Source organism: Thamnophis sirtalis, unplaced genomic scaffold, assembly GCF_051295495.1.
Source record: "Thamnophis sirtalis isolate CommonGarterSnake01/CBP01778 unplaced genomic scaffold, rThaSir2_p1.2 scaffold_1, whole genome shotgun sequence".
NCBI classification, from domain to species: Eukaryota; Metazoa; Chordata; class Lepidosauria; order Squamata; family Natricidae; genus Thamnophis; species Thamnophis sirtalis.
This window is the reverse complement of record NW_028261381.1, coordinates 138,667,954-138,686,341: the sequence shown is the minus strand read 5'-3', so window position 1 is coordinate 138,686,341 and position 18,388 is coordinate 138,667,954.

Sequence of the window (18,388 nt, the reverse complement as noted above, 5' to 3'; positions counted from 1 at the left end):
GAATTCCCCAGTCAGCATAGAGTTGAAGTCCACAATCTTAAAGTTGCCAAGGTTGGATGCCCCAATGTAGTTGATAATGGGAGTATTAGTTGTACAAATCATTAGTTCTTTTTATAACCACCCTTCATATTTAAAATATCTTACGTGAATAGCTGCCTGTATAGGTCCTACTTTTTCTTCAAAAAAAAAAAAAAAAGCTGCTAACAACTCCTGATCTCTGGTTTTGAAACAATATATCTCTAGTTCATAAGAATTGAACAATTCGTTTTCCTCTCAAAGTTTTACTTGGTGATAGTTTAGTTTTAAAACAGGTGGGCTCATTAGCATACAATTAGCAAGTGAATAGAATTGTCTATGGAAAGTGATTCAAACTATAGGGGTTTCATGTATTTATCTAAAGAAAGCACTTAGAAAAAAAGGAAATCCCCTACAAACATGAAGCTTCACAGCCATAGAATATCCATCAGTCATAATTGATAAGGCATTTCCTGTGTACTTTGTCCTTTGCTTTAGAACCATACTTAGTTTGTATTAACGTCATTTTATTTAACATTGTTTAATAATCTATACCATAAAAATAATTTTGGGAATTTTGTATCTCATATCAGCTGCAGATATAAAGAAAGAAACTGGATCTATTTCAGATGAAGCATTTAGTCAACCTGTAAATGTGATAACTATTTTTATTTGTATCATACATGTAAAATAATAATAGCAGTTAATTGAGGCTAAATATATATTACAAAATAGCATCATAGCAATAGAATATAGTTTTTAACACTAAAAACAGGTGGGTGTTTGCGTTCCTGGATTATTTATTATTTCACCTCATCTATCACCAGCCTAATAGAATTTATGCTTTTGAGAGCAACTTTTATGTGCTGAAAAAGCGGAATCATGTTTACATTTTGAAATCAAGTTAGGTCATTACTACTAATGATTCACTTCTTCTGGATTTCTCATACAAAAAAGCGTTGCTCAAGAAGATGCACTGTTTACATACATTTGTATTTTTTCTTATATTTGTTGATTACTTTTTGTGGTATCATTTGTATATAGTTACTAATGCAAAGCAACTGTATAATCATATGGAAAGCAGAAGCTTCTCTGAAAATAGAAAATAGTTGTACTCTATTTTTCCATATACTTCTAAATTACTGTAATGTCTCCCTTCTCCAAGCTACATTTGAGCATAGCTCATTTATCGCTAGTTTTGATGCATATTCAATAATAGAGACTTTATATTAACAAGGTATTCTGTCCATAACTTTTTCAACTGGTGTCATTATTGAAATAAACAAAAACTGTTTCATGTGAATGTTCTTGTATGAGTGTATTAGCACTTGGTTTACTTTTTTGTTATAATCTTTCAGGACAGAAATAAAATTAAAACTTCTGCATTCCGCAGAACACAGCATGGGCCATCTCATTTGTAGAATGCAATACATTAAATTGGAATCTAAAGGACTGTGCACCTAAAGGCAAGAATATCTACACTACAGCACTGAATAGTGAGATGGGACATGGATTAGTAAACAAGCCAGTAGAGGTCAAATACTATTGTCATCTGATCCTGCCTTAAACATTGCTTACAAACATTGTTTACTATCAACAGTCAATGAGAAATCAAAGGATATGTACATATGTATATATGAAGTATTAGTAAAATACTATTGAAAAACCCTTCAGTGTACCCTTCTTGGGGAATTAAGATAGATATGTCTCAGCCTGGTCCTTCAGCTCTTCCAAAATGTACCCATCACCATTGTAACTTAGTGCATCCATCTTGCAGCTGGTCATTATCTTCTCATTCTTTCCATCTTTCTTAATAATAGAATTTTCTGAGTTAGGTCTTCATATACTGTGCCCAAAATAGAATAGTTTGAGTCTGGTCATTTGTGCTTTGAATGAGAATCCTAGCTTGATTTGTTCAATAATCTATTTGTTTGCTTTCTTGGCTACCCATGAAGTTTTCAGGAGCCATTTCAAGGAAATAATGCAATATTTCTTGAGGCAGAAATGGCTGGCATACCATGGCTGTCCTTTCATGTTTGAGTAGACAATGCTAGAGTGTTATTTTTTTTAAAAAATGATCTGCCTGAATAAATGACCTCCTTCCAGTGCTCCACCCAAAGTCTTTCCTATTAGATTAGTTCCAGTGTGAGGTATAGCAAATTAAATTACGTGATAAAAGTATTTCATCAAAATTAAATTCTTTTTTAAAAAAAAACAAAGTTCAAATGAACTCAACTACAACAAAATAGGTAAACAGTCATTTCACACATTTAATCTATATGCCAGTTTTAATGAGAGGAATGTTGTTATTGTACTAACAATTTCAACAATTTATGTTAATTCTTCAAAATAAAATATTAATAGTTTATCAGACATATCCTGCAATCACCAAAAAATTCCCTATGACTCAATATTGAAACACAACAATACAGATATTTTTTTTAAAAAAAATCTCATAACAATGCATCATGTCAGACGTCCAAAGCTCTCTAAAATTTACTGCTTGCAAACTTCTGGAAGGTAGGTTATTCTGGAGACAAAAGCTTCATCACAAAAAATTCTTCCAATCTTCATCCCTTCACCAATGTCCTGTAAATGAGGGGCAACTGGCTGCTTTTGCTGATACCATGGAAATGATTGGTTCAATTCTATTGGGGAAGTGCAATCTTGCAGGAAACACAGCATCAAACAGTGAACAACTTTATAAAGGACTATATAATGACCAGTATTGTAAAATGCACCTAGAATTTAATAGGAAGCCAGGGCAGGGCCTGCAAAAGACATGTAATATAATGCTCAGTGATAAGCACCCCTGAGAACCTAGGCCACTGTATTTTGCATCAACTGAAATTTCCAGGGGTCTTTAAACTCAGCTCCATATAGTGTACATTGCACTAAGCTAATTGGGTGGTGATGAGGTCAGATCCTCACATCCCAAATGAGGCCAGAACTGGCATTTCAGTTGAAGCTGGGCTAAAGACTCCTGGCCTGGGTCTCCATGTGCTGAACCAAGAGGTCCCTCAACTTGCTTGAGAGGCAGTGTAACCCCATCCAGAGAGGGAAAATGGGGATTATAAGAACCTTAATGTGTAAATAGTTCCATAGGTAATAGTACTGAGGGCCAGAAAGAGACCATTGCAATATCCCTATGGTCCTGTGATCAAAATCCAGATGCTTGGTAACTGATTCATTTATGACAGTTAATAGTGTCCTGGGGTCAGGTAATTTCCTTTTGTTATCTTCTGATAGGCAAAGTCAATAGGGAACCAGATTCACTTAACAAGTGTGACAAGAAAGGTCTTAAAACGGGCCAAACATAACAAATGTTTCATTACCTGCATTATTGGTCTCTTCCCATTGTTTTTTTCTGCATTAGTACATATAACTGAATGTGGCTGAATAGTGTATGTTTCCTAATTTTGGATGATATTTCATACATCTGATGAATGGACATTGACTTATAATAAGTATGTTAGGTTTCATATATTACATTTCCTATTAACACAGGGTATTGTACCAATAATTTAAATAAATACCCTTGTCTTGGATTCAATTTTAATTTTGCACTTTGATTGTGTTGCAGCAGATTGAGGTTTGTAATCTACTTACGAAAGATCAGGACTTGAAACCACGAAGGTGAGAGAAACAGGTTTATTGGATGCATCGAGTTCAGCGTGTTCACACACCAAAATCTGAGCTGCCTGGGCTCTGCCCAGGTTGCTACTTTTATGCCGTGTTCCACACTGTGCATTCTCAAGGCGTTTCCATACACGAGACAAGCATGACATTTCGAAAAGCAGAAGTTCATTTGGAATGTTACAGCAAAGTACATAGGAGGAATACAAAGAAGAGAAGTTCCTATTTCGTCTTAAGCTGTCAGCAGCTTTTACCTCTGTTCTATCTCTCACCCACGTCTGGCTTCCTGTGCCCCTCCTTTACAGAGTCTTGCCACACTATAAGTGGCGCTAGTCGTCACTTATAAAGCCCTTCATGGTATTGGACCTGGGTACTTGAGAGACCGCCTGCTGCCAATCACTTCCAATAGACCGATCAGATCCCACAGATTAGGCCTCCTCCGAATTCCATCCGCCGGCCAATGCTGACTGGCGACTACCCGGAGGAGAGCCTTCTCTGTGGCTGCTCCGACCCTCTGGAACGAGCTCCCCGTGGAGATTCGAACCCTCACCACCCTCCAGGCCTTCCGCAAAGCCCTTAAAACCTGGCTGTTCCGACAGGCCTGGGGCTAAAGAGTTTTTGCCCCCCTTCTTGAATGGTATGGTTGTTTGTGTTTTTAAATTTTGTATTGTTATGTCTCGTCTTTTTTATCCCCCTGTCTATACCCCCTTCCCTGATTGAATTGTGAGCCGCCCTGAGTCCCCTTTGGGGAAAAGGGCGGCATATAAATGTAATCAATCAATCAATCAATCAATCAATCAACACTGTTCAGCCCTATTTTTAATACTTATGAGGAAGTTTGGGGAGAAAGTTCACTCCAGCTAAAAGTCAACTTTGGGACTCCAGGGCACTAGAATGAAAAGCCAAACTAATATGAATTTATAAGGTCCATTCTGTTAAGACCACCTAACCTGGCCAGCCACTGGTGGGTTTACCTGTGCAACCCCTCCTGCATCAATTGGATATCTAACACATGAAAGACTCATATAGTACTGACTTAAAATGTTCACTTTTATATTCATTTATTGAGATATAATGGTTGAACAGTAGAGGGAGCACAATAAATATTTGGTTTTTCTTTGTTCAGCTGTTTAAGACTACAGAATAGTTTGATTCATTTTTATTATTGGCTTAAATCTAAAAAAATCAATTTGTACAAGTTTGATTTTGAGTTTGAGTTTATTGAACACTTATAGGCCGCCCTTTTCCCTGAGGGGACTCAGGGCGGCTTACAATAATGAGGGAAGGGAGTGCAAGACAAGACATAAAAGAAAACGTGAGTAGAAAAAAAATTAACCATAAAAGCACAACATTCACTCAGCATTCGGGCGGGGAGAGAGTAAAGTCCTATCCCCAGGCCTGACGGGATAGCCAGATCTTGAGGGCCGTGCGGAAGGCCTGGACGGTGGTGAGGGTACGGATCTCCACGGGGAGATTGTTCCATAGCGTCGGAGCTGCAACTGAGAAGGCTCTCCGCGTAGTCGCCAGTCGGCACTGACTGGCGGATGGAATTCGGAGGAGGCCTACCCTGTGCGATCTGATGGGACGCAGGGAGGTAATTGGAAGAAGGCGGTCTCTCAAAGTTGTGCTTTTAAGTTGCACCTTGTGAAATACATGCCAGACTAGGAGGTGGAAAGTTATCTTCTATCACTGCTCTGTTTGTTCTAAAATTGTAACAATTTATGATTTTAGCAGGGATGGGTTTCAGCTGGCATGGACTGGTACGAGCATACCGATTGATGAAATTTAGCATGCCTTAGTGCACCGGTTCTTCCGGAGGCCCCTGACAAGCCCATGTGGCATGCGCTGTCCTCTTCTCTCTGATAGCCGCCTCCTTTCCAATGAAGGTGGTGGGAAATTAATGCAGAGGGAGGAAATTGCATGGATTCCCCACCCACTTCATTGAAAATGAAGTGGCTGTCAGAGGAGAGAGCAGCAGAGGCCCGTGAGCGTGCCCTCCTGTTCCTTCTTTGGCTGTTTGAACAAGCCATGCGGGGTGCGCTCCCTTGTCTTTCACAGCCACCTCATTTCCAATTGGGGCAGGGATCCATGAAGAGGGAGGGAAAAGATGGATTTATCCCCCTTCAATTGGAAATGAAGCTGCTATGAAAGACAAGGGAGTGCCCCCCGTGTGGCTTGTTCAAACAGGAGAAGAAGGAATAGGAGGTGAGTTCCATGTGGGACTTCTCAAACAGCCGAACTCCCGTCCTGTTCCTCAGGCAGGCTGGATCAGGAGTGCACGCCAGGTTGTTGCTCCTCCTCATGAGAGTAAGAGAAAAAATAATAAAAGACTCCACGGAGGTGGGACCGGCCCACCATGGAGCGACCCATCCCACTCCCCGGCCAGCAGAGCTTTTTTTCCCCTTCAGCTTGGCTCTTCTTCATTCCTTCCATCCCTCAGTACCCACCAAAGCACTGTCCCTGCTCAGCTGTGCCACCTCACCGCCATGCCCCCTCTGTGTGCCTGACCACCGGCCTGAGGGGAAGCGAGCAATGGCAGCGAGGGGCAGCTGGCGGTGGTGGTGCCTACTGCTCCTGCACTGGTTGTGGGTCGCGCTGCTTGGCGGGCAGTGTCCTGACTCCCCTGCCACCACCACCACCACTGCGCCACCTCAGCAGCAGCACCTCCCTCTGACAACTCCTTCCTTCTCTCAGCACCCACCAAAGCGCTGTCCCTGCATGGCTGCCTTCACTGCTGCCACACCCCCTCTGTGGGTCTGACCACTAGGCTGAGGAGCAGGGAGCAATGGCGGCATGCAGCGGCTGGCGGAAGTGACGGCTACTGCTCCTGGACTCGCTGTCGTTGCGCTCTCAGCTAGCAGCATCCCAACTCCCCTGACACCGCTGACACTGCCCCACCTCCTCAGCAGCAGCACCTCCCACCCACAGAACCAAGGCAGGGAAGAAGATCGAGAGACGTGGAGCCACAGACTCCCCCCTTTCCCCTACCCCACAGCTCGCCTCCTTGGGTGGGACCAGTGTGTGCGCATGGTGAGTGGAGTTTGTGACTAACTTTAAAGTAAATGGGGCTGTTTGGGACTAAATGGGACAGAGAACATAGAGGGATGCAAGGGAACATGGAAGTAATCTAGTCCAATGCCTTCCCAAGGCAGGGGTCCTTCCTTCTCTTTGAGAGCTGTCAGTGGCAGACATGAGGGAAGTGGTGTGTGTATGTGTATGAGAGAGAGAGAGAAAGAAAGAATGAGAAAGAGAAAGAAGGAAAGAGAAAGAAAGTTTGAGAGAGAGAGAGACAAGAAAGAAAAAGGAACAGAAAGAAAGAAAATAAGTGGGGGAGAGAGACAAGAAAGAAGGAAGGAGGAGAAAGAAAGAAAAGAAAGAAAGAAAGAAAGAAAGAAAGAAAGAAAGAAAGAAAGAAAACTTATGATCACAATTGACCCCGACATTTTGATTGCTATGCAAGAGCATTGTTAAATGAGCTTCACCACATTTTCCAACTTGGCCACACCCACCCTGTCACATGACCACCAAGCCACTCCCACCTGGTCACATGACTGCCAAGCCACTCCCACAAAACAGGCCACACCTACAGAATAGGTTCTAAAAAAATTTGAAACCCACCACTGGATTGTAACTACAGTTTCAAAGAATAACTTGTGGTCAGTGAGCTTCCACTTCTTGTAAATTTTGCTTGCTTATTTTGATCTGACACCACCTCATACAAAAAGAAGAGACAAAATAAGCAATGTTTTTTGTTCCTTTGTATTCTTCATATCTGCTAACTTTGAAGGTTAAGTAAACACCCATGAACAGCAAGGAGTCTCCATTGATACTTAATCTACCCACAGCGACTTATAGCAGGAGTCCAACATTACTGGCTCATAATGCTGGTTGTTAACATGAAAAAGCAATTTTCTTTTAAAATTAAAAAAAGCCTAATTATTAGCCATTATCCATAATATGCAAAATATCATCATGCCAATATGCTGTATTATTGTTATTATTTCTTACAAAGCTGTTATTTAAAAATATGTTACCTGCTGCATTTTTCAAGATTGTCTTTAGGGCAGTGTTAATATGTTAAAATGTCTTTGCAGAATTACTAGTCTCTGCACCTTATAATTGCACTGTAACAATGATGGTGACAGAAAAGATTCCCCAGAACTATTTAAACAATTGGTAATACCTGGCTTGAGGTGACTCTTAAGAAGCAGTGAAATGTCTCACATGCTTTATCCTAGAATTCCTCTTAAAAATTTAGAAAATAAAAATGGTAGGGTTCTTTTCCAAAACATTTTAGTGGGCTAATGGCTGTATTGCTAAGGAAAGTTATCAGCCAAGAGGAACATCAATCCAAAGAGGTAAATTGTACCCCTTCATAATACAAAATACCTGATCAAGATAAGTTAAAGCTGTCTCACCCAGGCTAATAAACAATGTTGAACTATTTCCACTAATGGTATTTAATACAATATTAGATAACTTCCTCTGTTAATGAGTAGGCTGAGTATCAAAGTCACATCTTGAAAGATTTCAGAAACTGTCTTGAGATAGTAGTACCTCAAATTTCCTGCTAATCTAGAGTTCAGAGAGGTATTAGCACATTGTGGTTTTAAAAAAAGCTTCCTCATTTGGGTAACATTTCAGCTGCACCACTTTGGCCACCCATTTTAACATTGGAAATTGATTTCAGTGATATTTCCAATAGTTCCTCTGGTTTCTCTACAGTACTTTTGATAATTAAATCTTAGATAACCCAGGATGCCTATTTGTTCCATTGTCACATCCTAGTACTCTATAAACCTGGTTTTTCAATTTTTCAAGCTCAGAATCTTGACTTTTATATTGCTGTAATCAGACTTGCAGTGGGGCTTCCATGCAAAAGCCAGCACCTGTCATATTTGTTTCTTCTAAATGTTTGCATGCAAAATATTTTTCCTAAAAAGGCTTTTTGAAGACAGAGCAACGAAATGTAACTTGGCTGTGCTATGGTTTTGCATTGAACTGGGGATGGAAAATTCATTTTGCATTCCTGTCCTACTGGCTCAATATAGAACCAGGTACAGAAAGCCTTTTGAAATTTTCCACCAACTTCCAGACCACAGAAATTAGGTAGATAGTTTCTCCAAAGTTCTTCATTGAAGAATCTGCAATGAGTTTTCCCAAGCCTTCTTTTGGGACTGACTTGAAACATCATGTCCCAAAGAGACTCCAGACAGTTGGAGAAGTTGATTGTACAAGGAAATGAAATTGACCTGGTGCATTTTACCTACCTAGATGCAATAACACGCCACCTGTTAGCGCTTCACTATCACTCTTTTCTCCTTAAAAAATAATTAGAAAGGAAATTCATTTTTATCAAACAAAGTGGATGGAGAAAAAAAATCAGGAAAATGTATTTGCCAGCTGCTAATTTCACATTTGTTTTAATGAGCTATTCTAATTAAAATATTCTCATTTGCAGATTCAACAGTGATTTGTCTCATTCGAGACAATGACAAATCTGCATACAGACGGGAAGTTGAACAACTAGCCTTGCAACCGGAACAATCGTGAACTAAATACACTCAACACAGTAGAAATGGTGATAGATTGTAGGAGGAAACCCTCCTATACTACCACCTCTTACAATATTAGACAACACAGTATCAACAGTAGAGACCAGGGGTGGGTTCCTGCCAGTTCTAACCTCTTCTATAGAAGAGGTTCCACAATCTACAGTGCCATTTAGAACCAGATCCAGCTCCCTCCCCGCCACCCATCCGCACATCATCAAGATGAAGAGCGAGAGGAGGAATTCTGGGAGTTGAAGTTCACAAGTCTTAAAGCTGTCAAGTTTGAACATCCCTGAGAGGTTTTTTCCCTAAAGGGTTAGGGGTGCAAAGGTCTTGTAACTTGACAGCTTTAAGACTTGCGTGCTTCAAATGTCAGAGTTTCTGAGCCAACATTTTGGTTGCTAAGCAAGAGTGTTGTTAGGTGAGTTTCACCACATTTTACAAGTTGGCCACTCTCACCCAGTCACATGGCTGGCAAGCCACTTTCACCTGACCACATGGCCGGCAAGCCACTCCCACAAAGCAGGCCACACCTACAGAAGAGATTCTAAAAAATTTTGAAACCCACCACTGGTAGAGACCTTCAAGTTTCTAGGTTCTATCATATCTCAAGACTTAAAATGGACAACTAACATCAAAACATCATCAAAAATGCACAAGAAAGAATGTTCTTTGTGTGCCAACTAAGAAACTTCAAACTACCCAAGAAATGCTGATTCAGTTATACAGAGGAATTATTGAGTCTGTCATCTGCACCTCCATAACTGTCCCGTTTGGTTCCACAACCAAACAAGAAAAACATAGACTTCAATAGATAATTAGAACTGAAGAAAAAACAATTGCTACCAACCTGGCTTTGAGGATCTGTATCCTACAAAGAAGGCTGTGAGAATATCTACAGACCCCTCACATCCTGGACATAAATTGTTTCAACTCGTACCCTACAACGCCATAGGGCACTGCACACCAGAACAACTAGACAAAAGGACAGTTCCCCCCCCCCCGCCCCAAATGCCATCACTCTGCTAAACAGCTAATTCCCACAACACTGTCAAATTATTTACTAAGACTGTATTACTATTATTCTTCTCTTCCTTCCTGGTACCTATCTCTTCCCACTTATGACTATAACCATGTTGCTTGTATATTTACAATTTATGTTGTTTTGTTTCCTAGTATGATTTGTTTGCTTATTAGTAACCTATGACTATCACTAAGTGTTATATCTTATGATTCTTGATGAATGTATCTTGTCTTTTTATGTACACTTATATGCACCAAAGACAAATTCCTTTTGTATCCAATCACACTTGGTTAATAAAGTGTTCTGTTCTGTTCTGTTTTGTGCTATTCTATTCTATTCTATTCTATTCTATTCTATTCTATTCTATTCTTTCAGTTAAAAAAGGCTGACACTGTTTCTTATACCACACTTAGAGTTATATTTTATACGAGGCTTCAACAGACATCAGCAGAATGTGGCATTGCTTTACAATTGTTTGGAAGTTACAGCTACTGGTGCATCCAAAGGACTTTCTGTTTAGGTTCTTCAATTTCTTCTGGAAGCAATTCCATTCCCCGTGTATAAATTACAAAATACATGCAAATTTCTTATATATTAACCTTTTGTATTACATTTTCATCACAGCCCATTAAATCTGGACTGACTTGACATAATTCTGGTATATGTATGTACTGAGTCGTCATCAAGGCGAGCATGCAGGAAGATTTATTGGTTAATCTTCTCCTGCTGAACTTTTCTGATAAATGAAATTGTATCCATAAAGTAGCCCTTTGCCCTACAAAGTAACACATGCAGGTAGAGATGTGGACAATATGTTGCAATGAACACTGCTAATATTCATCTTGTGAATCAATGTTTACGCCACGTCAGGTAAAGATAATGGATTTCAATTCCTACTACCCCCAGCGGTCATCACCTTTAGTGGTTGAAATCCAGCATACCTGAAAGAAAGATGCTTTTGTAAACCTTCACATTAATTTGCCTGAATTTGGACAAGCTGAGACTGGAGTAGATTCCTGAAAATCTCAAATGCAACCCTTAATCCTAACCCTCCAAACACAGTTAAAAAATAAGTGAACAGTACTGCAGTCTTATGAAAGAAACTTAATTTTAATCAAATGGCAATGAAATCTAAGCTTGGCCCTGGTTCCACCCTCTGCTGTACTGTTTGTGGTGTGACACGTTCTCCTATGGTTGATTAAAATCATTGCAAAAATACTTAATTTTCAATATTAGAGGCATAGGGGTCATTAATAGCAATTAATGAAAGAGTCGAGGTGGCGCAGTGGTTAGGGTGCAGTACTGCAGCCACTTCAGCTGACTGTTATCTGCAGTTCAGCGGTTCTAATCTCACCGGCTCAAGGTTGACTCAGCCTTCCATCCTTCCAAGGTGGGTAAAATGAGGACCCAGACTGTGGGGGCAATATGCTGATTCTGTAAACCGCTTAGAGAGGGCTGAAAGCCCTATGAAGCGGTATATAAGTCTAACTGCTAACTGCTATTAACAGCAATCACTGAGGTCAATTTGTGAAAGTCTGCACCACAGATTTCCTCGCTGCTAGTTATAACAGGCTTGACAACAAACTTGAAATTAATAAGTTCTTCGGGAAGCCATTTCAAGCAGAGTCTCTTTGAGATGTTTCCTTCCATGGGACCATCTTTAGGGAAGTGCATGGGACAGATGCAGAGCTCCTGCTCTTAAATGGGACTTTTTCCTGGTGTAGAGATGCCTGGTTTTGAGAAAGCTTCTCTTATGCTTTACTATGCTCCTCCTCGAGCCTCTCCAATACCTGTTTGACAAACTTCCAAGGGATACCAACATGGTGTGACAAATATAGCAGGGGTTTAATGTTTTGAGAGGTTGAACAAGGGAGGCACCTACCAGGAACTCAAGCCCCACCCCTGTTCAGATTGATGGTTGACTTCCTGTTTGGTGGCATTCTGAAAGAAAGCAGGTGACAAGACAGAACATTTCCCCGATTACTTTGTTTAACATACCCTGCACACATGAAATCAGGTTTCTGCATCACCATTTAGCAGCAAAATAAAATGAGGGCAATAGACACAGGATAGGGACAGGCAACAAGGTCAGCAAATTTTAGGCTGATATGTTTTCCTTTAGCGCAAGGATGGGTGGATAGCACTTTGATTCAGCACGATGGAAAACCTGATAACCTGTGAAAATATTTTCTACAAGACTATTCAGAAGTTCTAAAAACCTGTGTCCTGCTTCATTATCAAAGGGAACTACTGTATTTTTTGGAGTATAAGACACACCAGAGTATAAGATGCATGAAGGTTAAGATGCATTTTTTTAAAAAAGTAGGTAGGTAAATAGAGGGATAGAGAGGGAGAGAAAGAGAGAAATACAGTAGGTAGGTAGGGAGAGGGAGAGAGTAGTTAGGTAGGTAGGTAGATAAAAGGATAGAGAGAAAGAGAGAGAAATACAGTAGGTAGGTAGGGAGAGAGAGAGAGAGAGTAGGTAGGTAGGGAGGGAGGGAGAGGAATAGAGAGAGAGAAATAGAAAGAGAGAGAGAGAGAGAAATACAGTAGATAGGTAGGGGGAGAGAGAGAGTAGGTAGGTACCAGTGATGTATGGTGAGGTTTATAGCTGGTGAGGCACTGACACAGTGGTGGGTTTCAAATTTTTTTAGACTTGTGGACTTCAACTCCCAGAATTCCACAGCCAGGCATGCTCAGTTCTGATTTAGCATTTGTTTTTCTCCTTTGCGAAAAGTTTCCTTCATTCTTTTTCTTCTCCCTCCCTCTCCTTCCTATCTCTCTCTCTCCCTCCCCCCTCTCTCAAACAGACACATGCACATAGAGAAGTTGGATTGACTATCTCTCCTACCCCCTTCCCTCTCTCACTCACTCTCTCTCAAATAAACACAAACCCAGAAGTTGGATTGGATATATTTTCCAATGGCTTGAAAGCAGCTCCTCTGCCATACCCCCTCCCCATTCCCCTGCTGCTTTCCCCAAACACCTCTACCATTGCAAATGCAGCCTGCTGTCTGAGTGAGAAATGCCTGAAATGCAATAAAGCCCACCCACCCACTCACCTCCTGCTTGCAGGCTGGGGTGAGAGAAGAGGCAGAGAAGCCAGAGGGAAGCCGATCCGAGCCTTTGATTGCCAGTGGAGCAACATTGCCTTTTCAAACTTGTAATCAGTGAAGCTGGGCTTATATAGTTTTATCCAGGTGTGTGTGTGTGTGTGTGTGTGTGTGTGTGTGTGTGTGTATGTGTGTGTTTGAAAAGGCAACATGGCTCTGCCTGCAATCAAGCTACACTTGGGGAGGGATCTACACTTGAGGATGAAGTTTGAATTTTTCCCCCTCCCTCCGACCCACATGTACCTTTTCCAGCTGTTTCAGAGAGGATTTCAACTCTGCTCTTGCCTGTCATCATGAAAACAAAAAAAAAATGTAAAAGGAAAAAGGCAATAGCTGAGGTCAGGCTGAGCTAGTTGCTGCCAGAGTCACCATGGATGACTCTGCTTAACTGTTTAAAAAAGCCTCTAAAAAAGTGCCCTGTACAGGAGGAAGCAGGAGAACGATGTGCTTCACCTACGCCAGGAATTTTTCAGCTTTTAACCCTTGCTTAACTCTGCTCGAGTGATCATAAAATGCCTAAATCAGACTAGATGAGGCACGTCGTTCTCCTGCCTCCTCCTGTAGAGGGTGCTTTTTTAGAGGCTTTTTTAAACAGTTAAGTAGAGACATCCACGGTGACTCTGGCAGCAACTAGCTCAGCCTGACCTCAGCTCTTGCCTTTTTTCTTTTGCATTTTTTTTCTTTTCATGATGACAGTGGTGAGGCTCTGCCTCCCCTCACTGCACGTCCCTGGTAGGTATGTAGATAGATAGAGGGGGGGGGAGAGAAATACAGTAGATAGGTAGGAAGAGGAAGAGAGAGAGTAGGTAGGTAAGTAGGTAGATAGAGGGGGGGAAATACAGTATGTAGGTAGGGAGAGAGAGAGTAGGTAGGTAGGTAGATGTTTCCAGGTGTATTTATCCATGTGCTGAAGAAGAAAATCGCTGACAATTTGCAACACCTAAGACTTTGTTTCTGCTGGCACAGCACCTGATCACTGTAATTCTTACCAATCAGTTAAAGAGCTTTCCAAAAGGGGAAAAAATGTTTTTGCACTCTGCAAACCTCCCAAAAACGGTATGTTTTTCGCAAAAAGATTGACTTGAACAAAAGTTCTTTTATGCTCTTCAAAGGAAAAGGGTTCTGTGCCCCTCCCTTTCTTTTCCTTGCCAAAATAATTATCAGAGGCATCTGTGAAAACAATTTGTGCCCTTGGTTCTTTATCAGTTTCTGTAAACAAGTTGCAAACCCTTCAGCTACAAAGTTAGTGAAGTCAAATAAGGAAAGAAAAGAGATACGTTGTTTCAAAAACCCCAGCCTCTGACCTCCGAGTGGCAGTGTTAATTTTCATCTTCTAATATTTATCTCTGGCTTATAGGGAACAAAATTCTTTAGATTTCTTTTAGTGTGATTTAATAACAAGTAGTAGGAAGAATTGTTAAAATAAGAAGGTTTTAATCCAGAAGTAAAAAAAGAAAGCAACAAAAAGCAGAAGAAAAATAAATAAATCCGTTCACTTTAAGAGGAGAGATGGAAAACATTGTGAGCACTTCAATCCACAAAAAATAATTACAAAGAGAAAAAAAACTTTCCACAGCGATCCAATTAGGATTATTTTCGCCACTCAGTTCTTTTGCTTAAGGATCTAATTTGGCTTTAAAAAAACATTTCTTTGGGCAGTCTTAGCAAAATAGAAAAAATACCTCACCAGATGGACTCACTTTCTCTTTTCACTTCCTTCCTTCCAGAACGTCCCGATTTCATCAGCATGGGGGCTGCCTGTTTACCGCCAGCTTGAAGCACTTCCCTTGGCTCTATCAGGGATTTTGCGATATCCCTGAGACCAGCAAGGCTTTGTCTTCCATATTTTGTTTTGAATTTATGAATACTCAATCAAATATTCAAAGATAAATTGTCTTTCAAATGCATTCAAATTGCAAAAATACTCTGCATTTGTTGGGCCTTAGCTAGACAAATGATAAGGCTGGCAAGGGCTGTTACCAGCTGAGCTGTCCAAGCCATCTGCTTGAGATGGCGCATTGGTTAGAATGCAGTACTGCAGGCTACGTCTGCTGACTGCCGGCTGCCTGAAATTTGGCAGTTCAAATCTCACCAGGCTCAAGATTGGCTCAGCCTTCCAGACTTCTAAGGTGGCTAAAATGAGGACCCAATATTGGGGGCAATATTCTGACTCTGTAAACCACTTAGAATGAGCTATAGAGCTCTGTGAAAGGGTATATAAGTTTAAGTGTTATTCCTATTATAAATAAAAAGGAGGGTCCCTTTGTCCATATTTTGACGGTCAGAAGTTCCTTTTAGTACTATCGTTAAGCTAAACTCATGTTACTTTTGTCTCAAGTTCATAGAAGTAAAAAGTTAGCAGATGTATTTACTAAGTCATAGTACTGTTTGCTTTGACTGTGCAAATATACTTATGATAGCTTGTGTGCAAATCAGCCATTGTGATTTATTTGACAAATCTTGATTAAAAATATTTGACTCACTAGTATATGTATGTGCACAGCTATTTTGTTAAGTATTTGAGAGTGAGAGCACCTTGATGACATACAGTGGCTCTCCTAGCTTTACTACTCAACATACTTTCAGGCTACCAAAGTTAAGATAGAAGATTATATAATGTGAACCACCATCCATCTGAATGACTCTAGATTAGGCAAGTCTGTTTAAAATGTTTATATCTTTATACCTGAAAACAGGGGAACAATGAAGGTTATAAATTAGGAGTTAGTGTGGATCTTCGATGTGGTTGAGCTATAATTCCTACCATAATCACCAGGTAAGAAAGATGCTGGGAGATAATACAGCAACTCTTGCAGTGCTCTATCCCTGGTATGAGAATCATAGTGTCAACAGATCATCACCCTGAATTTCAATCCATTCTTTTGAACATTTCACAAAATACTTTTGAGTGTTTCAGAACAAATACTGTTTCAATGCAGCTAACATGATTATGTGGAGAGATGAAGTTGTAATGCCCAAACACTATGTGGTTCTACTGAATAGATAGGCTATGTCCATCCCATTACTTTTCTGGAATCTATATGGAGAATATTAGAAAATACAAAATTCTAGAATTAGTAACATCTGATTAAATAAAATAGAATTTTAGAATATATTAATTTTATGTAACATGTGCTAAGCACAGTTCAAGAGCTTTATTACAAAATAATATTATTACAAAATAACATTTTTGGAATTTGGAGAATTGATTGATTCCTACATAAGCAAGATACAGCATAGTAGTTCCACAGGAGAAAGTCTTTTCTACAAGAAAACTGTTTTCAAAGCAACAGACCATTAAAAAAATCACATGTGTTCATGTTTATGAATATTTTGTTTACAAACATATATATATATACAAATCAAGTAAAGCAATAGAAACAACACAAATGTGCATAATTTATAGTTTCAGTGGCAAACAAATCCACTAAAAGAAATACAGATTTACAAAAGAATTAAGATAGCATGTAAAATATGAATATTTCAAGTTTTTCAATCAAAAGCCTTAGTTGGTCTCTGACAAAATATAGCTACCATGTTTCCCTGAACAATAATACAGGGTCTTATTTTCTTTTGACCCCTGAAATAAGCGCTTAGCCTTATTTTGGGAGATCTCTTATTATTTTCGAGGTGCAGGAGGTGGTGTGTTTGGTCACCTCATGGCTACTGCTGTGTTGCAATATTTTCAGGGAGGGTTTACTTTTGGGGGAGGACTTATTTTAGCACATGCACTCAAAAGTCCAATTGGGCTTATTATCTGGGGAGGTCTTGTTTTCAGGGTATCTTGCTCTGCCTTCCATTCACCTTAAAGTAAGGTGGAGCAATTGATTATATGTATATTGCCAATGCAATAGCATTCAGATGAAAAGAATCACTGCTTTTTACACTTTTTTTTAGATGATAGTGGTTCACTGAGGGAAAAAGGGGGTAATCTGACACTTCACACTTTTACAACATTCAGGGCTACCTACCCCAGTAAAAAGAGTTCTGTTGGTTTCTGCTGGCTGATGTCATGGAACAATAGGGCCAGTACTTCCAGACCCTTTCTTATGCCCCATAACGATCTCCCCCCTACTATCCCCATTAGCTGCCAGACCCATTAACTTCTATAGATAGAGCAGTTGGAGGTTTATCAGTTTATTAGACAACTAAATTACTGAAGCAACTCTAGATGGCTATTTTAGGTAGTCCTCAACTTACAACAGTTCATTTAGTGGCTGTTCGAAGTTACAACAGCACTGAAAAAAGTGATATGATCATTACCTCAGACCAGTGTTTCTCAACCTTGGCAACTTGAAGATGTCTGGACTTCAACTCCCAGAATTCCCCAGACTTATGACCATTGCAGCATCTCTATGGCATGTGATTTGCATTCACATGCTGGAGAACTGGTTCATATTTATGATGGTTGCATTGTCTTGGGGTCATGAGATCATTTTTTGTGACCTTTCTGACAAGCAAAGTCAACGGGGAAGCCAGATTCACTTAACAACCATGTTGCTAACCATGTCACTTAACAAATGTGGCAAGAAAATGGGAAAAACTCACTTAACAAATGTCTCACTTAGCAACATAAATTTTGTTAGAGTTTGTTGCAGGAAAAATCAAATTCAGAAAGCACACACAGATAACTGATTCAGCTGGATTCATTAATTTCTTTATATACATAATAGATGAATAAATGTACAATACCAATAGTGGATTCGTTCAACATGGTAGAAGTTACAAGCAGAACACAAGCAGGAGAGAACAGTTTCATCTCAGAGTTCAGAGCAGATGGTGTCTTAAGTTTCTGTTTCACTTCTTTGCACAGACCCAGAAGGTTGCAGACTAAACCACACACTGGCCCCTAGCTGTTTCAGCTCTCATTGGCTGACCTTGTTGCTATGCCTATTCATTGGCTGACCTTGTTATCATGTCTTTCCCAGTCATGAATATTCTAACAAATTTGGGAGTCAGTCATGGTTATACATTAAGTATTACATATATACCTTTAGCTCACAAACATGGTGAATATGAACTGAACGTCTATGAGTCTGAAGTATTCA